We start from the raw sequence: 22,724 nt of genomic DNA, 5'->3' as shown, positions 1-22,724 counted from the left end.
TAAAAAAAAAAAGGGGGGGGGTTTCTTAAAAAGAATTTAGCTCACTTTACCTACAAAAAAGACAAAAAAATGGCTCCTTCAAAAATTAGAATGTGGTTCCAAAGTGCATCTAAATTTGGAGAGGCTTATCTTACCTGAACTGTTGAACCTATTGAAAAATTCCTCATGAGGATCTTTGTTTCTTTCATTATTTTGCTCTTTGAAATATTGAAACCTGCTTTTCCTGTTTTCTTTCATTTTATTTCATCAAGGATGCATACCTCGTTTTCCTCTAAATGAACTCCAAATATATCCATTTATTCTTCAATAGTATGGCTCTCTGCTTAACTACAGTGACAAGTAAGCCTGCAGAATTACTGAAGAAATATGCCTATCTCAAAACAAAATGAGCTCTTCCCCCATAAGCTCTTGATTATATCTCTCCTTCTGAGTTTTACAAAATTCTGCTCTTATCCACTTTAATGAAGTATATTTGCTCTTGGAATACCTTTTTCTTCACCTTTTTCATCCTTTACTACATATAAAATATGGCAGTTGGAGTCCAAACTGACTTAAAATACAAGCAGGTAGAGAAATAATTATGTTACTAAATTACTGTATCAATTTGTTTCATAAAAGTTCTGTCTCTTCAACTTTCCTTAAAATTATTCAGCAATGATTTGGAAGGTGGATAACACAGGTTGATGGAAGAAATTAAAAGCCCTTAAAACACAAACTAAAAACCTGGCCTGGTGGATATTTGAATCTGGCATAGAAGCTTGCTAAATGAAGAGGCTGATTCTCCTGTCTGCCTGGCTGGGCAGGTAGACCCTTCTCCCTCATGTTTCTAGATTTGTCTGCTCAATTGAAAACATCCCTCTCCTCTGAATTAAAAAAAAGGAGGAGTTTCCATTGTGGCTCAGTGGTTATGAACCTGACTAGTATAAATAAGGATGTGGGTTCAATCCCTGGCCCTACACAGTAGGATAAGGATCCACTGTTGCCATGATCTGTGGTGTAGTTTGCAGATTTGGCTGGGATCTTGCATTGCTATGGCTGTGATGTAGGATGGCAGCTACAGCTCCAATTTGACCCACAGCCTGGGAACTTCCATGTGGGTACAGCCTTAAAAAAAGAAAAAAAAAAAAAAAAAAAAAGAAGAAGAAAAAGGCAAGTCTTTACCTATGTGGCTAAGGTTATGTGTATTCATTTTCTTCCTTTCTTCCTTTCCATCTCCTTCTTTTCTTTTCTTTGCTTTCTTTTTCCTATGGCCACACCTGCAACATATGTTACCAGGCTAAGGGTCGAATCCTCGCTGCAGCTGCCAGCATATGCCACAGCCACAGCAATGCAAGATCTGAGCCTTATCTGTGACCAATGTTGCAGCTTGTGGCAATGCTTGATCCTTAACCCACTAGGTGAGCCCAGGGATTGAAGTTGCATCCTCATGGAGATTAGTCCAGTTCTTAATCCACTGAGCCACAATGGGAACCCCCATGTCTGTATGCATTTTCAATGAGAGAGCCGAGACAGGCAATGACACTAAATATCTATGTGACCTTAAATCATTTAATTTTTTTGTACATTGGTACATTCAGTATTATGTGAACTCATCTCTAATCACAGCTTAAAATTATGAAATAAAAGCCTGGTTCATCTTTACTTGGAATGATGATAGTAAAGATGATCCAAGACCTTGGGGAAAGAATTAGAGACACAGATAGAGAAGATACCAGAGATGTTTAACAAAGACCTAGAAGTCCTAAAGAACAAGTAAACTAAGATGGATAGCACAATATCTGAAATGAAGAATACACTAGAAGGAATCAACAGCAGGATAAGGGAGGCAGAGGAACAAATAAGTGACAGTGGAAGACAGAGTAGTGGAAACCACTGTCATAGGAGAAAATAAAGAAAAATGAATGAAAAGAACTGAGGAGAGTCTAAGAGATCTCTGGGACAATATTAAACATACCAACAATTGCATCATAGGGGTTCCAGAAAGAAAGGGGATACAGAAAGGGACAGAGAAAATATTTGAAGACATTATAGCTGAAAACTTCCCCAATATCAGAAAGGAAATACTCACTCAAATTGAGGAAGAACAGAGAATCCCTCACAGGATAAACCCAAAGAGAAACACAGCAAGATATATACTAATCAAACTGACAGAAATAAAATACAAAAAAAATATTAAAAGCCACAAGGGAAAAGCAACACATACCATAAAAAGGAACCCCCATAAGGATAATGGCTGATCTTTCAAGAGATACTCTGCAAGCTAGAAGAGAGTAGCAAGATATATTTAAGATGATGAAGGGGAGGAACCTAGAAATAAGAATACTACACCCAGCAAGGCTGTCATTCGAAATTGATGGAGAGATAAAAAGCTTTACAGACAAGCAAAGCTAAAAAAATTCAGCACCTCTAAACCAGCTCTATAGCAACTACTAAAGGAACATCTCTAAGCAGAAAAGAAAAAGCTACAATTAGAAACAAACAAACAAAAATTTCAATGAGGAAACTCACTGGTAAAGACAAAGATAATATAAAGGTAGAAAATCACCCATTGACAAATATGCTATCAAACCTAGCAGGCATGAGAAGAGGAGACAACAAATGCAGAACATTGAAAATGCATTAAAAAATAAGAGAATCACAACCCAAAACAACTCTGTATACACATAGATGGCTACCCGAATCTAATGGGAATCACAAACCAAAATTTATAGTAGACACACACATAAGAAAGAAAGAAAAAGTATTTCAGACACAACACTAAATATAGTTAACAAATTAAGAGAAGACAACAAAAGAAGTGGAAGGAAAAAAAGAAAAAGACCCACAGTAACTATCCAAAACAATTAACAGTATGGCAATAAATACATACTTATCCATAATTACACTGATTGTAAATAGATTAAATGCTCCAAACAAGACACAGTGGCTGAGTAGATACAAAAACAAGACCACAAGACCCATATATATGCTGTTTATAAGAAATGTCCTTCAGACCCAAGGACAGATATGGATTGAAAATAAGGAATGGAAGAAGTTATTACATGCAAAAGAAAATCAAAGGAAAGCAAGAGTAGCAATACTCAGACACAGTAGACTTTCAAATAAAAAAAAATCAGGGGGAAGGATCAAGGATCAAGGATCAAGATGGTGGAGGAGTAAGATGAAATGCTCACCTTCTCCCACAAATACATAAAAACACATCTACATGTAGAACAATTCACACAGAACATCTACTGAATGCTGGCAGAAGAAATTAAATCTCCAAAAAGGGCAAGAAACCCTCCACATAACTTGACAGAACAAAAGAAAAAAGAGAGAGAGAAGGAATCAGGATGGGACTGGACTAGCATTCCAGAGAGGGAGCTGTGAAAGAGAAAAGGAACCCAGACCCTGGGAAGTAACCTAACCTACAGGGAGATCAGCTGAGATGTAGAAACCTCAAAGTCGCCAAGAAAAGTGTAGTAGCAGACTGAGAAGGGAAAAGCAAATTGAGAACCACACAGATCATCTGCACAACTGCCCCAGACACCACAGTCTGAGACCCTTGGACATGGGCTGGGTGCCAAAACTCAGGCGCCAAAGGTCAGTTCTGGGAAGAGGACTAGGACTGGCTCTGTGGAGATAATTGGCTGAGGGGCTAGGGAGCAGTGTGACATAGGCTGGGGAGTAGAATGCCAAAACTAAGAGAACCTGGGAGGAGGTCTGGGCCCTCAGGAGAAGAAAGGCACCATTGTTGGGGAGGGCAGGAAGAGGAAGGGTGGACCACTAGAGGAACATCTTTTCCTGCATGCATGTGTGGACTCTCAGAGGGTGGGGTGCCTCAGGAGCAGGTTATGGGTGGTGAGAAGCCACTTGCTCTGGCTGTGGGAGACCAGTGCTTCTTGTGCAGGTTAAGGGGGCTGGGCACCTCTTGTGTGGGCTAAGGGCATCAGGGGGCTAAGTGCAATGTGGTACCTCTTGCCTGATCTACAGGCGGTTGGGACAGACCACAGAAGTCATCCTGGAAACCAGAGGGAGGCATGGCCTGATACAACTATGGTTCTATGAACAGGCTTCAGCTGTGGCTTCAGTAGCCAAAAAGAGGGCACTGCAACTGAGCACCACCCACTGATGCTCTCACTACCCTGGGAACATACCTGCCCTGCTGCTGTCACCACCAACTGCTCCAGGCAGTTCCCACACATGCTTAATCACTATCCCCTCCAAGGACCCTGCAACTAGGAGCAGCCTGTACAACATCTCCTATATGGGCTAAGAGGGATGGGGTGCTTCTTGCATGGACTGTAGGTGTGTGTGTGTGGAGGGAAACCACCTCAGTTATTTTTGACTCCAAAGGCAGGCATGGCCCACCACCACTAGGGGTCCATGAACGGACACCACTTGTGGCCCCAAACACCTCAGAGTGTACCACAGAAGAGGGCATTGTGAGCAAACACCACCTGTTGTTGCTCTCTCTCCCCTGGCAACTCATGTGCCCTCCCATTTTCATTGTCAAATGCTCTGGACACTGTCTACATCTGCCTGAGGCTCTTTACCACTTTCTGGGGCCCTGCAACTGGGAGTAGCCTGTGCCACCTTCTAGAAGTTCTTTGCTACTTTCAAAAGCCCAGCAACCTGACACTGACTACTAGCCCTCCCCAATCTCTCCTCCCTAGAAACACACTCAGCACACCCCAGTGATAAAAGCCTGTTTACAGCAAACAGGCAGACAGCAAATATCCAAACTCCCACACCAAAAATAAATAGTACTCCACAACAAAATACAAAGGGGCACCCTTGCTTAGAAGTAGCCCTCCAAGACTACAGTTTGGTTTCCCTAAACTCACAGAAAAAGAAAAATATAAATAAAATGGTGAAGCTCAGGAATAAATAATTCATAGTTAAAGGAACATGATAATTTAGCTTAAGCAGAAAACAATGAAACAGACCTCTGCAGCCTAATAGACACTGAGTTTGAAAGGAAGATAGTGAAAACACTGAAGGAATTAAGGGTGAATATGAAAGAATTAAGAGCGGATATAAACAGTAGTGCAGATTTCTTTAGAAAGGAACTAGAAATTATAAGGTGGAACCAAGAAAAAGTATAAAATTCAATTGCAAGAGATGCAAACTGAGCTAAAGGCACTAAAGAGCAGAATGAAAAATGCAGAGGAATGAATTAGTGACTTGGAAGATAGAATAATGGAACTCTCCCAATTAGGACAGCAGACCAAAAACCAAATGAAATAATCTGAAAGCAATATAAGAGATCTGTGGGATAATATAAGGCAGGCAAATCTATGCATAATATGAATTCCAGAGGTGAAGAAAAAGGAGTGGATTGAAAATATATTTAAGGAAATTCTGTCTGAAAACTTTCCGAATCTAAAGGAAACAGATATCAAGATAAAGCAAGCACAGAGGGCCCCAAACAAGTTGAACCTAAAGAGGCCCACACCAAGACAAATTATAATAAAAATGGCAAAAGTTAAAGAGAGGATTCAAAAGGCAGCAAGAGAAACACAAAGCTTGAATTATAAGGGAGTCCTCATAAGGCTATCAGCTAATTTCTACACAGAAAAACTACAAGACAGAAGAGAGTGGCAAGATATATTCAAACTTCTAAAAGGGAAAACTTTGCAGCCTAGACTACTCTACCAAGGAAGAATATCATTTAAAATAGAAGTAGAAATAAAGAATTTCTCCAACAAACAAAAGCTAAAAGAGTACAGCAATACTAATTCCATTTTAAAAGAAATACTGAAAAGCCTTCTCTAAATAAAAAAAGAAATAAGAAGAAATAGGATGGAAGAAATCAAATTGGAAAGCAATCACTTAAATAAGCCAGTATACAGATCCAAAAGATTCGTAACAACAACAACAAAAAACTACTGTAAAAGTGACAACAAACACAAGGAACAGCAAAAGGACAACCATGAGTCTGCTAAAAAAGGACATAAAAATCATAGAATGTGGGGAAGGAAAGTAAGAAAATCTAGACTTTTTTAAAAAAAAATAATATGTTTGTGCCTATATGACTATCAAGCTTTAGCTAAAGCAAGAAGATATAGCAAGGGTTAACATACTTAAAAAACAAATCAATCACAAATCAAAACCAAACATTACATTCATAAAAACTAAAAAGAAAAGTGCACAAGCATTAAATAAATGGAAATCATCCAATCAAAAAAAGAAAAGAACAAAGGAGAAAGAATCAACTGTAAAAAAAAAAAAACAAAAGGTTTAAAATGACAATAAATATGTATTTATCAATAATTACTTTAAATCTCAGTGGACTGAATGCTCCAATCAAAAGACATAGCATGGCAGGCTGGATAAAAAAGCAAGAGTGGGAGTTCCTGTCATTGCTCAGTGGTTAACGAATCTGACTAGGAACTATGAGGCTGCAGGTTCAATCCCTGGCCTTTTTCAATGGGTTAAGGATCTGGCATTGCCGTGAGCTGTGGTGTAGGTTGCAGACACAGCTTGGATCCCACATTGCTGTGGCTCCGGCATAGGCTGGCAGCTACAGCTCTGATTAGGTCCCTAGCCTGTGAACCTCCATATGCCACAGGAGCGGCCCCAGAAAAGGCAAAAAGACAAGGAAAAAAAAAAAAAGCAAGAGCCTTCAATACGATGTCTACAAGAGATTCATCTTAGGGCAAAGGACACATATACATAGATTGAAAGTGAGGGAATGGGAAAAGATTTCATACCAAAGAACAAGACAGGAAAGCAGGCATTTCAATACTCATATCAGACAAAATAAACATTAAAATGAAGGCCATAAAGAAAAAGAAGAACACTACTGAATGATAAAAGGATCCATTCAAGAAGAGGATATTACAATCATCAATATATATGCCCCTAATATAGGAGAACCCAGATACATACAACAAATACTAACAGATATAAAACGAGAAATTGATGAGACTTTAACACTGCATTCACATAAATGCACAGATCTCTAGACAGTAAATCAATAAGGCAACAGAAATCCTGAATACCACAGTAGAAAAATTAGATTTAATTGACATTTTAAGGACATTACATCCCCAAAAAATCAGAATATACACTCTTCTCAAGTGCACATGGAACACTCTCATGGATTGATGATATACTGGGGCACAAAACTTACCTCAACAAATTTAAGAGTATACAAATTACTTCAAGTATCTTCTCGGACCACAATGCCATGAAAAAAGAAATCAACCATAGGAAAAGAGAAGAAACTGACCACATGGAGACTAAACAGCATGCTACTAAAAAACCAATGCATTAATGAGGAAATCAAAAAGGAAATTAAAAAATACCTTGAGACAAATGATAATGAAGACACAACAATTCAAAATCTATGGGATACCACAAAAGCAGTGCTTAGAGGGAAATCCATAGTGATTCAGGCCTTTCTAAAAAAAGAACAAAAATCTCAAATTGACAACTTAACCTACCACCTAAATGAATTATAAAAATAAGAACAAACAAAACCAAAAGTCAGCAGAAGGAAGGAAATCATATAGATCAAGAAGAAATCAATAAAATAGAGATTCAAAAAACAGTAGAAAAAAATCATAGTATCAAGAGCTGGTTATTTGAAAGGGTAAACAAAATTGACAAACATCTGTCAAGGCTCACCAAAAAGAGCAGAGAAAGAACCCAAATAAACAAAATAATTAATAAAAAAGGAGAAATCACAATGGATACTGCAGAAATAAAAAAAAAATAAGAGAATTCTATGGACAATTATAAACTAACAAAATGACAACTGAGAAGAAATGGACAACTTTCCAGAGACATACACCCACCAAAACTGAATCAAGAAGAACTAGATCAATTGAATAGACTTAGCACTAGAAACGAAATTGAATATGTAATAAAAACACTCCTTACAAACAAAAGTCCAGGACCAGATGGCTTCACAAGCTAATTTTACCAAACATACAAAGAAGAACTTATACCATCCTTCTTAAAATTTTCCAAAAGGTTGAAGAAGAATGAGTACTCCCAAACACATTCTATGAGGCCACCATCACCCTAATACCAAAACAATACAAAGATACTATCAAAGAAGAAAATTATAGGCCAATATCTTTGATGAATATAGACACAAAAATTGCCAACAAAATTTTAGCCAACCAAATCCAACAACATATAAAAAAAAATCATATACCATGACCAAGTGGGATTCATCCCAGGTTCACAGGATGGTTCATCATATGCAATCCATCCATGTCATACACAACATTAACAAAGGGAAAGTCAAAAACCACATGACCATCTCAATAGATGCAGAAAAAGCATTTAACAAAGTCCAACATCCATTCATGATCAAAACTCTTACCAAAGTGGGTATAGAGGGAACATATTTTAACATAATAAAAGCCATTTATGAGAAACTCAGAGCAAATGTAATACTCAGTGGAGAAATGCTAAAGCCTTCCTGCTAAAATCTGATATAAGACAAAGATGCCCACTCTCACCACTTTTATTCAACATGGTATTGGAAGTCCTAGCCAAGCAGACAAACAAAAGAAATAAAAGCTTCCAAGCTGTAAGATAAGAGGTAAAATTGTCACTGTATGCAGATGACATGATACTATCTATAGAAAATCCTAAGGACTCCATACCAAAACTACTCAAACTGAACAATGAATTCAGCAAAGTAGCAGGATGCAAGATTAACACACAAAAACCAGTTTCATTTCGGTATACTAACGATAAAATATTAGAAAAGGAATATGAAAATACAATGCCTTTTAAAATTGCACCCCCAAAATTAAAAAATACCTCGAGACAAATGATAATGAAGACACAACAATTCAAAATCTATGGGAATACACCTGACCAAGGAGATGAAAGACATATGCTGAGATTTATAAAACATTAATCAAGGAATTAAAGAGGATTCAAGAAATGGAAAGATACTCCATGCTCCTGGGCTGGAAGAATTAATATCATAAAAATGGCCATACTACCCAAAGCAATCTACAGAGTCAATGCAATCCCTATCAAATTATCCATGACATTTTTCACAGAACTACAACAAACAATCCAAATATTTATATAGAATCATAAAAAAAACAGAATTGCCAAAGCAATCCTGAGGAACAAAAACCAAGGACGAGGCATAACTCTCCCAGACTTCAGGCAATATTACAAAGCCAGAATAATCAAGACAGTGTGGTACTAACACCAAAACAGACATACAGACCAATGGAACAGAATAGAGAACTAATCTTCAGCTAAGGAGGCAGGAATATAAAATGGGAAAAAGATGGTCTTCTCAGCAAGTGGTGCTGGGAAAACTGAACAGCCCCAGGTAAATCAATGAAACCGGAACATATCCTCACACCATGTACAAAAAATAAACTCAAAATGGCTTAAAAACTTAAATGTAAGACAAAACACCATCAAACTCCTAGAAGAAACCTTAAGCAAAACATTCTCTGAAGTCAACCTTACAAATTTTCTTATGTCAGTCTCCCAAGGCAACAGAAATAAAAGCAAAAATAAACCAATGGGACCTAATCAAACTCACAAGTTTTTGCACAGCAAAGGAAACCATAAAAAAAAAAGACAACCTACAGAATGGGATAAAATAGTTTCAAACAATGCAACTGACAAGGCTTAATCTCTAAAACAGACAAAAAAACTTATACAACTCAACAGCAAAAAAGTCAGCAACCCATTTAAAAAATGAGCAAAAGACCTGAGTAGACATTTCTCTGAAGAAGATATACAGATGGCCAAAAAACACATGAAAAAAGTGCTCAACATCACTGATTATTAGAGAACTGCCTATCAAAACTACTATGAGGTACCTCCTACCTGTCAGAATGGCCATCATTAATAAGTCAATAAATAAATGATGAAGAGGATGGGGAGAACAGGAAACCCTCCTACACTGTTGGTGGGAATGTAAATTGGTATGAATACCATAGAAAACATATGTGTGTGTATGTGTGTGTGTGTATGTGTGTGCATATGCACGCATGTATTGGAGTACTACACAGCCATAGTAAAGATAAACTAATAACACTTGCAGCAATATGAATGAAACTAGTGATTCTTATATTAAGTGAAGTAAGTCAGAAAAAAAAAGAAAAAATACCATAAGATGTCACCTATTTGTGGAATCTCAAACATGGCACAGATTATCTTATCTACGAAACAGAAACAGATGCAGCCAAGGCGAGCAGACTTGGTTTCCAGCGGTGAGGGGATATGGAGTGGGATGGATTGGCAGTTAGGAGTTTTTGGATGCAAACTGTTATATTTGGATTGGATGGGCAATTGGGCCTCCTGTACACACAGGGAATTGTATGAGATTGGGTCACTTTGCTGTACAAGAGAAATTGAAGAAAACTTTTAAATCAATTCTACTTAAAAAAGTAAGCCTGGCATATTTACTATAAATAAAAAATGATAATGCTTAATGTTATCTTTGAAAAAAAGTATAAAAGTTACCCATTAAACAGTATTAAAATATTTTAATAGCAAGGATTTCACCCATTCAGACTTTAGCTCTAATATCACTATAGCACTTTTCCTATACCTTCATTATTAAATATTTGATAGGTACCTAACAAATGAGGATCTTAATAACATCACCTGCCATTACCAAAAACTTAGCACATGCCCAGCATTATGCTAAAAGCTACAGATATATTAAACACAAACAAGTAAATGATTTGAAAAAAAGGTGACTATGTAATTTGTCATCTAAATCTGGATACTTCTGAGAAAGAAAGGAGAATTATTAATCATTACACTACAAAACAAGGGTAAACTGAGGTTGTCCTGGGCAAAAGGTCATCTGTACATATGTTATAAATGTTATAAATATTTGCATGAACAAGGAGAAAGAGGTGTAATGATAGGCACAAGAGCATAAAAATTATTTACCATAGGAGAAAGAGGTGTAATGATAGGCACAAGAGCATAAAAATTATTGGAATGACAGACGGTGGTGGAGAGAAAATAACATAAGCTTTTTATTGTATTGTTACACTGGTTACAATGAATGTTTACTGCTTTTGAAATTTGAAGTAAAATTGTATTGTTACTTCATCATTCATTGTATTGTTACAAAATTTTTTTAAAGAAATGGTAAAAGCTTTTCATTGTATTGTCATGCTAGTTACAATGAATAAGTTTACTGCTTTTGAAATTTGAAGAAGCATTAAAAACTTTTTTTAAAGAAATGGTGAAAAATGTTGCCAATCAGGAGTTCCGGCTGTGGTGCAGAGGAAATGAATCCGACTAGTATCCATGAGGATGTGGGTTCAATCCCTGGCCTTGCTCAGTGGGTCAGAGATCTGGCATTGCCTTGAGCTGTGGCGTCAGTTACAGATGCAGCTCAGATCCCAAGACACAGCGAAGATCCCATGTGGTGGCTGTGGTGTAGGCTGGCAGCTGTAGCTCCACTTCGACCCCTAGCCTGGGAACTTCCATATGCGGTGGGTATGCCCTAAAGAGCGGAAAAAAAAAAGTTTCCAAACAATCTTAAGATGTAAGTATAGCTTCACTCCTTACATGAGAAAACTATTATAAAAATATTGAAATAAACATGGCCCAAGGACACACCATACCGCACTGCCTCCTGATTGGGTTTCCCAAGAGAAGATTTTTAGATTCAGTATCATGGGAATTCATGCTACACCATGATAGATAGGGCTCTCTTGACAATTTCAATTATCAGAATTGTGCCCGTAGGGAATTCATAAATTAAGTAAGAAGAGTATTCCATACATCTGTTACTCGAATAATCCTTTGTGGCATTCATCAAATAAATACCATGGAACTGCTATTCTTAGCTCAAGTATGACAATATCTGGTATATGAAAATGATATTTTACCAGCTTCAAATCCAAAGTTTTCAGTTAAGTTCATGGAAATATGACATTAAAGCATGTTCAAATAAACATCAAATGAAAAAATTTATGTGAACTATAAACTATTCCTAAACTGATTCATATCATCCTTACTGCAAGGGTGGATTGGACCATGTAAAAATGAGAATACATTGCATAGTAAGTTGTGATCAAGAGTGAGTTTTCCTACTTTTTACATATTTGACAATTTGGAGGTGATTTTTAAAACAGCTTTTATCACAATACCTTATAATACATACAATATATACATATAATATAATACATAATAAAGCGGTCAGTTCTGTCATCATGTTATTAATTAAACATATCTATTTGACCATGCTGAGAAATAAAGTGTAATTCAGTAAATGCTATTTGTTAATTTTTATGAATCATTTAGATTATCACTTTTTTTAAGAGTTATTTGAAATAACTTCTAAAAAACATATATCAGCTAAGTTTATTGTCAGGAATTCTAAACATTGTGAAATGTAAGTTTACAAGCTATATATATAAAATACCAAACTATAAATGCAATACTAGACATTCATTTATTTAGTCATTCATCAAATATTTGTTTAGTCCCTACTATGTGCCAACATTTAGCTAAGCACTAGGACACTGCAGTGAATAGAACACAAAATTTCTTGATAATTTAAACAATTAACAGCTAACATGTTTTATGAAAAGAAGTGCAAGCTCCTAAACGGATGTATTATCATGAATTGGAACTGAGTATGAGGAGTAATTTAAGAATTCAGAAGTTCCCAAGAGTTAACCAATCAGATTGAGAATGTGCTTGAAGAATAAGGAAGAAAAATGTTAAAAAGCTTTGCAATGGTCTTTCAAAGGAACTAAATATTTATCAATATCAGTGGCACTACTTTGTTTCTAGAAATTTCCATACTGCAGATTTTTAGGGGCAGTAATTTAGTTGAATGGTATATTGCAGCAAAGGGATTTTTATCAGCACAAGAAGCATATTATTTTTTAAATATATTGTATGGGGATAAATTTTCCCTGAGTCACCTGTGTGAGCTGTTGCTCTGAATTAGTAGAAAAAAATGAGGGGAGAGTGGTGAGTAGTTTATGAACAAAATTGTAAGCACACACAAATTGCTGTAGCAGTTTTTGGAGGTTAACTAGTTAAGTATAAAATTTCTTTCATTTAATTACAAATGCTTTTCTGCAATTATTACAGATTATTGTACTACTTTAGGAAAGAATCTCATTTTAGTGAGAGTAAAAGTATAAAATTAGGATTCTATAATCAGGAGAAACAATATTGGGTATAGAAAGGCATGTGATGTTTGCTTGTGTCCCCATTAGTAATACTATTATAGATTGTTAAGTTAGAGGGTCATAGCTTTATAGTTTCACTGTAAAATTGCACTTTTTTTCTAGTTATCGAGCAAGTAACCTGGATGGTAATAAAACTATACAATCATGCAAATATACATTATGCCCAATGATTAATCCAGAATTGAAAATATTTTCTTCAGATTGAAACAACACATAAGGAGCCAAGCAAGACTTACAAAATAAAGGCACATCTTTGTATATATTAATGAAACTGTGGATCATCCAATATAAAGAAAAAAAATATTTAAAAAAGAAAAAGGTACACTAACAACAAAATATCAGAGAGAGAAATTAAGGGAAAAAATTCCACTTAGCATTGCCTCGAAAATGAATAAAATATGTAGGAATAAACTTGCCTAAGCAGGCAAAAGACTTGTACTCGGAAAACTATAAGACACTGATGAAAGAAACTGAAGATGACACAAACAGATGGAAAGGTATACCACATTTTTGGATTGGAAGAATTAATATTGTTAAAATTACCATACTACCCAAGGCAATCTACAAATTCAATGCAATTTCTATCAAATTGCCAATGCATTTTTTACAGAACTAGAAAAACAAAAAATTAAAATATGTATGAAAACATAAAACACCCCACATAGCCAAAGCAATCTTGAGAAAAAAGAAGGTAGCTGGAGGAATCATGATTCCTGAGCTAAGACTATACTGTAAAGCTACATAATCAAAACAGTATGGTACTGGCACAGAAACAGACATGTAGTTAATGGAACAAGTCAGAAAGCCCAAAAATAAACCCGTGCACTTTGCTGTACAACTGAAACATTATAAATCAACTACAATTATTTTCAAAGTATATAATTTATAAAAAGAACAAAGCAAAAAACAGAATAGAAAAGACAGTGTGACTGCAATTATATTAATAGCAAAATTCTCATCAGATTCGATAGGTGCCAAAAGAAAATGAAACAATATTTTCTGTTTTGATGAAAAATAATTATCAATCTGAAATTGTATAGTAGTAAAGATACCATTTAAACCTGAAGGAAAAATAAATTTTACCATCCACATCTTTCACTGACAGAAAAAATCTTATGTATTCTATTCATTTAGAAATGTTACCAAATCCACAATAGTACATGATACCAGAAAACACAAAATCAAATTATAGTTCCAGTATTTTAAGAATGAGAGGAAGCCCTCTTTCTACTTGAGGTCACAGGGAGAGTGATTGTGTGAATTTAGAGACGCAGAGACTCTATGGGGAGGGTCTCCTGAACTGTATCTTTTGGTAGGACTAAGCTAGTCCTTAGCAGGGTGGAGGATGGAAAATAAATACCCTGATATCAATTTCCTCACTTTAAACCGAAGGGCCTAGCAACTTATTAATGGAGTTCACATATTTTGGTCTCTAGGGATAAAGAAGGGGTGAAAATAGCATGAAGTGAATCAGCAAAAACAAATAAAAATAGCACATCTCCTAAGACCACAGATTTGCTTTTGATATTTGGCTCTAGTATTTATGTGTCTAATAATATCTGTTACTCGAGCTCATTTTGAACATGTGTTTATACTATTCCATATTATCAACAGTAAGGAAAGGTCTAAAGAGTTGGGTTACTCAAGAGAAGATGAAAAAACAGAAAATACAAACATGCACATACATAGAAAACAATTTCAATTTCTTCCATTGAGATGTATACTTGTAAATTTTTTTACATGGAGACATAATTTAGAAAATTAATAAGCAAAAAATTCAAACACATATTAAACTGTCATATTCATTTTTACCAGATTATATTAAATGGTAATTAGATAACTATTTTTTTATTACAGATTCTTACATGTTACTATTGAATGCTGCTCAGTTTATAGCAACATTCTATATTACACACTTCTCAAGCATATATATGATATAAATGATATGGAAATCTACATCAGTGGCATAAAAATCTGGTAATAGTGTCTGTCATTCCTCTTCTTGGTATCTTTAAAGGAATATATAAAGAATGATCATTTATATACACATGTATCCACTATTCATTTAACTACATTGAGCAATAGTAAATTGTTACCTCCATATAAAGCAATATAAATTTTGTTAACAAAACTATTTAAAGTGAAATATAAAAAATTCTTATGTTAAGTGTAAAAAGCAAAATTAAAGTGACCCACCATGTATAAAAGAAAGGAAATATAAGAAAGGGTAATAATGGTTAAAGTAATTAGATTTAAAAAATCAGTCCAGGAGTTCCCGTCATGGCGCAGTGGTTAACGAATCCGACTAGGAACCATGAGGTTGCGAGTTCGGTCCCTGCCCTTGCTCAGTGGGTTAATGATCCGGTGTTGCTGTGAGCTGTGATGTAGGTTGCAGACATGGCTTGGATCCCATGTTGCTGTGGCTCTGGCATAGGCCGGAGGCTACAGCTCCGATTTGACCCCTAGCCTGGGAACCTCCATATGCCGCGGGAGCGGCCCAAGAAACAGTAAAAAGACAAAAAAAAAAAAAAAAATCAGTCCAATCTGTTCAGTCAAAGGTATATATATGTGTGTGTGTGTGTGTGTGTGTGTGTGTGTGTGTGTATCTTGTAGTGGAGCATAATCTGCCACTCTTAAATGTTTCTCTTTGGCATGTGGATTATTTTGAGCTGAAAGCAATCAAGGCTCAAAAGACTTAGGAGGAGCTTTGACTTTTCCCCAACTGCTGAAAAGAATTGAGAGAGAGGACCTATTCCTGGGATAGAGCTACCACCAGAGAGATCTACAAAGAACTCTAGGTGTAGTGGGGGAAATTCAGCAGGGCCTGCAGATCAGACTCAACTCTGTGTCCCTTAGTCTCCATACTGGCCCAGCTAACATTTATTCACCAAACCTTTGCTCTTCCATCTCTATGTGTATTGCCTTCTTCCCATCTGAAGTCCCAAACCACTACTCTCAGCACCCCTTTTTGTCTTTAGTGGGAGATGGTATTTAAGGTGAAAGCTTTTGATATTCTGGCAAGTCACTCAGTTTTCCCAAGTCTCTCCCATGTAAACAAGTTATTAAACTTTTATTTGATTTATTTCCTGTTAATCTGTCTCATGTTGATTTAACTCTCTGACCACCCAGAAGAACATAGAAGGGTAGAAAAAAAATGTCTTCCTTCCTGACAATCACCATGCATGACATATATCTGGAATTGTACAGCATGGAGAAACTCTTATCTGTGCAAGAAAACTGAGCTTGCCAGTTCATGGTTATATGTTATGTGTGTCTATGTATGTATGTTTGTAGGTGCATGTATACCTTTATGAGTTTTCTGTCTAAAGGGGTTTACATTGCTTTTTATAGGTAGCAAGCTTTCCGTATGTCATTCAGCATGTGTTTAAGGTTTTGTTTGGTTTTTATTTCTTAATAATCAACTTTATGAACCAAGAAACATACATTTTATCTAGGGATATAAAAAAAAATAGCTCTCCCTCACATGTTTAAATTTCCTTTGAAAATCTATTTCAAGCCAAAATGCCATTAGGGTAATAGTGGCATTGCATAAAGTATCTGATTCCTATGGTGGACAAGGTATAATGATGACTAGGAAACCATCCATCTTCCTCTTGACAGGTAACCTATTTTAGAATCAGGAAGGCCATCATCCAAGGGAAGCTACTTTACCCATGTTGTTTCTTTAAAATCATCACTGACAATTTACTTGGATGATTTTCAGGACAAAAGCTCTTTTGTTTTCCCTTTCTATATATAGTCATATATATGAGGATATATTGTATTATCATTTTTGATAAGATTGTTAAGCTTTTAAATAACCAACTTTGGAGGTATATCAAGCAGATTACAAATTTAATTAATTTACCAGGATGCATGATTTTCTGTAACTTTATTTTTATTTAGTGTTTATCAGTCATCATTATTGTGTTTTTTATTTGAAGTTCATATATGCAGAACATTAGAAAGGAAGATATACGTGAAAAACTTACCTAACCAATTGTTGAAATTCTGCAGGTGGTTTATTTTATAAATATTTGTTGTCTATAAAGTTTCTAAAAATTGTCATCAATCTTTTTTATGATAAATGCTTAGTCAGCAAACCAGTCTCTTCTGAGATCTATACGCACATTAATATCCACAAAGCAAATGTAAGTGAGCATCAGAAGAACCCTTGGTGTCCTGCTATTGATGTCTTAGCTCTAACACAAAGGTAGAGCAATTTAGCATCATGCTATAAATAGAAAAACATAGTGGATAGCACTGGTTCATCCTGTGTTTTTAATATTCTCTTCAGGGTAAAGTATGACATAACCTAATTACAGTGGTGGAGCTTTCACTGTAGGAGAAATTGTTGTTATTTCATTTGACAATCAAGTAATTAGTTTCTCTACTGGATGGTGTACTGTATGTTACTAATTAAGCTATCCACTGAAATAAAAGTTTATTTAAAAGTCAGTGAAGACACTGCTGCTATAATTTTAAAGAAGGCAGCAAATATAATGCAAATTCATACGATGCGATTTTATCAACTAAACATATTTACATTCCCCTCTCTAAAAAAGCCAAAACAAATTCACATGTGATTTATATCTAGATCATCACAAGATGTATATGTTGCAGCTTTTTGAGTGTTTTATGTTATAAAAGTTAAATAGCAGTTATACATAAGGAAATTGGTTTTTTTAACTTTTAGTATTAAAACATAGAGACAAACTTACAGTATTTATCTCAATGTCTAAATGTGTGTATTAATGCCATCACATTCCTCTTTGATGACTAGTTAACAACAAAACCCTGTATTCTTTTAACTACTAAAATTCAGTAAATAATTTAATAGATTAGTATAATGCAAATAATCCAGCAATATCAAGTGTATTGGTTTGGGTTAAAAACTTGAATTCTGCAGGATGCTAAGAATATTTTCATGATTAACAAGTATAGCAAACACCCAAACCTGAACACCTGAACCTAACTAGGTCATGAACTATGGGGCCCAGTGGCCACAATTCCTGTAATGACGTTTTTGTAGGTCCAGCATAAAAGGCAGGCAACAAACCAGTTATTATAATTCATCCTATAACTCCAAGTGTGAAAGTTATGTGAAGGAGGGTGTTGAAGGGAGGATAAACAGTGGGGATCTGACATAGTTTGTGGTGGTATCAGAACAGGTTTCTTACTAGCAAGGCTTTCTAGTCCAAGAACTGAAATATGAGTATGAGTTAGTAAGTGGGGAGAAGCATCCCCACACAGAGTCTAGAGGGAGGAAATACCATGAAATGTGGAAAAAAAATTAAAATTCTGGTATCATGTGATAGAAGCCAGCGAGTAATCATTCTAATCTTCAACCACTTACTGACATGTGACCTAGAGCTGAACCATCGAAGCTTTCTGAATGAAATTTTCATTTTTGAGAAACTTGAGAATTTCCCTAGAATTTGTTATTAAATGGTTTTTAGGTTGAACCACATAAATTAGTCATTGTATAGATGAAAAAGTAGCCAAATGTCAGCAAATATAAATGGTTCAGCCTAAGGTAATGTAAGAGGTGCTACAGGAGTTCTCTTGTAGTGCAGTGGGCTAAGGATCTGGCATGGTCACTGTAGCAACTTGGGTCACTGCTGTGGTATGCGTTCAATCCCTGGCCATGGATTGACCAACAGACAAACAAACAAAACCAGTAAGAGGTGCTATAGATTTCACAGTCAGGAAAATTTTGTCACTGAATTTTTATAATTAAACCACATCGACAGCAGTCAAAAATAGTATTTAAAACATGCTTCCTCTTTTGAACTGAGTGTTTTAAAACATACTTTTAAGCTTCTGGGAGAGCTCAGCTTTATCATCATTACACTTTGCCCCTCAGAGTCTCTTCTCTGATGATGCCTGTATTTAAAACTATGGATAACTTACTATTACTGTTTTCCACACTGTTTTGGCTGTCTAAATCAAGTCAAGACAAATTATACCTGGGCTGTGTTGGCAATAGTTGCAGCACTTCAGTGAAGGATCCTTTGATAGTTAGATTACACTTGTCTTGCTACCTTGGTGTAAATGTAATTTGAGAGGCTCGTTGCCTGTTTCTGGTAAGTGTTGTGACTTGAAGATGAAAATATGTCACACTAGCTTGTTGGCTCTGCTTGGAAAAGACATAGAACTGTCACCAGCAAGAAGAAAGGAAATTTTTCATCATCTACATTAAACTCTAAGGACTTACAAGATCTGCTGTATACACAAAGCTGAAGTACTTTTTGTTTACTAACTTCTTGCAACTCTAAAATAAGAGGTGCTCTGGGCCCCATTTTTCATAGATATTGAATATTACTGTTTAAGAGAAAAAATCTCCCTCCCCCCAAACAAGAATGGCTTATCGCTTTTATCACATATCAAAAGAAAAAAAGGAAAAACAAATATCCTATGTGGAAAAGGAATGACAGAAAATGTTTACAGTGGGATGAAACTTTATCCTATAAAAATACACTCCACTTGAAACAACTAACATATTTTTAGAAGCAGATGGCCTTGAAACTAGAATATAGGAAAGAAATAATAAGAGAACAAACAGAAATCACTTCCAAAGTTCTCTTATTAGTCAGAGGAATATGCATGTCAACTAAGTTGTGACCCTAGAAAAATAAAGTTATTTTTATTTTCAGTTTCATGGCCATCTAAAATATGTGCTTGCAGAATAAAGTCACAGTTTATATTCAGTGTAAATTGTTACTGAGGCTATTTTGTATATTATTATTCTACCTCCAGATATAAAAAAATATGACCCTATTATGAAACTGACATTTTCATTTATTCATTTAATATTTAAAAACAAAAACAAAACCCTAGGTTGGTATAGGTATTCAGATATATGTAAATTACAATCTTTGTCATAAATTGTGATTTTTAAGTGGTTTATTTTTAATGAAAAGAAGTCATAATGTACTGTAAGCTAAATCTAGTAGGATTGTTATTTTGGTTGTGATTTCCTGTTCTTAATACTTTTTTTTCCTATTGCCAGTTTTTCCCATTTCACTTCCATCTGTATTTCAGATTTTGGTAATAGATTATGTGCCAGACATGGTGTTTGTCGATGATGTGAATTTTCATTTCCTTCTGAGCTTTCATGAGTATTTTAGTGAAAAGTTGGGGGAAGTTATATTGACAGATACATGCAAAATGCAAATTTAAACCAGATTTCAAATATAATCTTTAAGTTATATTAAAGTTTTAAAATTCTATGACTCTTAAGAATGGATGGGTTTAAAGGTAAAAGGAATAGAATATGTGATAGGCAATGAAAAACAAAGGTGTTACATTTACAGATAAAAAATTAGTAATTTTAATGCTTTGAAAAAATATATAGAACAATATAAAGAGAGTGAAAATGATCTACAATGACGAAGAGAAGGAAAAATAGTGAATTCACGGCAATGCATTTATTTTATTTGTAAAATTCTATAAATTAGATATGATCACTAGGCTCTAAGCCTCACTGACCAGTAAACATACATTTGAGTTAGGTCATATTCATTCATTTTGTAATTTTCTCTAAAAGTAATTTTTGGTCCAGGAACTGGAGTGGGGAACTAATAAATGAAGTTGATTCAGGATTGAAAACTGGATGACAATTCAGTAAAACATGACAGAATTTTAAATAAAGATGAACACTAAAATGATTGGGTAAGTAAGCTTGAAATTGAGTTAGTAGAACAAGAGAGTAGGGAGCATTAGGGGAAAAAAATGACAGAATGCTAAAGTTATATTGATAATTGGACAAAACAGTGTTGTTGGTGTGATGAGATTTTCATGGGGTTGAAATGACATCACACTTGCTGGAGAGGCTGTTTGTCGACCAGTGTCTAAGGTGACTCTGTGAAGGTTAACAGCTGAAGTACAGGAGAACTAAAGATACATGAAACAAAGGAGGGCAAGAAACAGAGATTAGTATTTCACATGGGACTTCAGTGTAGATATTAACATTGCTAAGTATGGGAAGAACAGCCAGTGTTGGAGAAAGAGACCTGGGAAAAGCTGTAAATGGATCACAGAGAATAAAACATTGTGGTGAAGTGATTTGTAAAGGGATGTAAAAGAGGATAGCAACCCTCCCCCACTACACACACATACAATGGACAACAGGGTCCTCAAGCTCTGCAATTTTGTTTTATGCATCCAAATATTCCTAATATTTCACTCAGTACTTAGGATAAGTACATTTTCAATGAAATTTAATGAATGAATGAAAGGCTTTCACAAGTTTAGTGCTTATTATGGGTTATCCTTAAACTATACATTTTACATGTGGTCATTAGTGCTTTTCACCAAGTATTTATCAACTTTCATCTTATCACATGTCAGAAATGCATTTCCCCCACTCTTTGCAGTTAGGCATATTATATAATTTGATGTGGCCAATGTGAAAGTCTTTAGGATCCTAAGTGTGATTTATTGCCTTCTCTTTCTTTCTGACACAGCCATTAGCAACATTTGAGTTGATGGAGGCACCACAGATTTGTTTCTTTGATTGAGGACACAAGCAATGAAATCTCTAGCTATTCTGCAATAGTTAAAACTCTCCTGTTATTCTAGATGCTTACAGGAGCCCTCAGCCAACTGGCAATAGATAAACAGCATGAAGGAGAAATATATCTCATTGTTATAAGCTACTGGCATTCTGTGATTAAATGTTACTGTTACATAACTCAGCCTATGCTAACATATGTGTTAAAAGATTGTCTTCTTACAATGTAAAAGGTGGATATCAAAGCTTTCACTGTTATAGATGAGGAAGCTGAGGTTCAATGATGTTAAGGGAGAGTGAAGTAAATGTTGAGCAGCTACTTCCTCCTTTCTAGCCCAAAAGTTTGGCCACCTTGATGACACATTAGTCCAAAGCAGTTGTGAAATTCAGAAGCATTTGTCTAAGAATGCAAATGATCTAGCTAGAATACATAACAGTGTCCAGAACATTAGTAGAAGTTCAGCATCACAAATTCTGAGTATTTCTTACCAGAATGACTTGAAATTTCTGAAACTATCATAAAGGACTAATATAACTATATGTGGATAGTATTTATAGATGAGTTGAAAATTAAATGCCTAGAGATATTTAGAGAAGAGCAGAAGGAAATATTCAGGCAAAAGAGGTGCTAACCTTGGATACAATGATGTAATTGTTATCCGTTGTGTTTAGGGAAAAAAATCTACATATGATTTTTTACTGCATTAAACCAAATAATTACAATATTGAAAATGTGTAATTTTAAAAGTTCTTAAAAACTCAAGATTATATTTCATTTCCCCCCACTTTCTTTATGTTCAAAAATTTATATTTAGAAATTCCCTCTTGAGGCAGCAGGTTAAGTCTCTGGCATTGTCCTGTAGTAGTTTGATGAGGATTCCATCCCTGGCTCAGGAATTTCTGATGCTGCATATGTGGCCAAAAGAAAAAAAAATAATTTAAAAATCAATCACACTTTTATTTTAGATTTCAGATAATATTTTATCAAAAGAACATAAAATATTTAAATAATCCTTGCTACTCACTCACAGGTAATTTACAAGCCAATTTTATAT

General features: G+C 35.2%; 1 long non-coding RNA gene across 1 annotated transcript in view; it reads right to left on the bottom strand.

Annotated features, from left to right (window-relative positions):
• Positions 1-19,943: 19,943 nt before the first annotated feature.
• LOC102164767 (uncharacterized) overlaps positions 19,944-22,724 on the bottom strand; it is a 614,073-nt gene continuing 611,292 nt past the window's right edge. The window contains exon 8 of the long non-coding RNA XR_014821810.1: positions 19,944-22,575. This is a non-coding gene — a long non-coding RNA (uncharacterized LOC102164767). The remainder of the gene's footprint in view (positions 22,576-22,724) is intronic.

The sequence above is a fragment of the Sus scrofa genome, chromosome 1 (genome assembly GCF_054392235.1).
Source record: "Sus scrofa isolate SSC_HxYL_T2T_F1_AM1 chromosome 1, Sscrofa_HxYL_maternal_Yorkshire_Landrace_v2.0, whole genome shotgun sequence".
Classification (NCBI taxonomy): Eukaryota; Metazoa; Chordata; class Mammalia; order Artiodactyla; family Suidae; genus Sus; species Sus scrofa.
The sequence above is the reverse complement of the archived record's forward strand: the minus strand, read 5'-3'. Positions and strand labels throughout refer to the sequence as shown.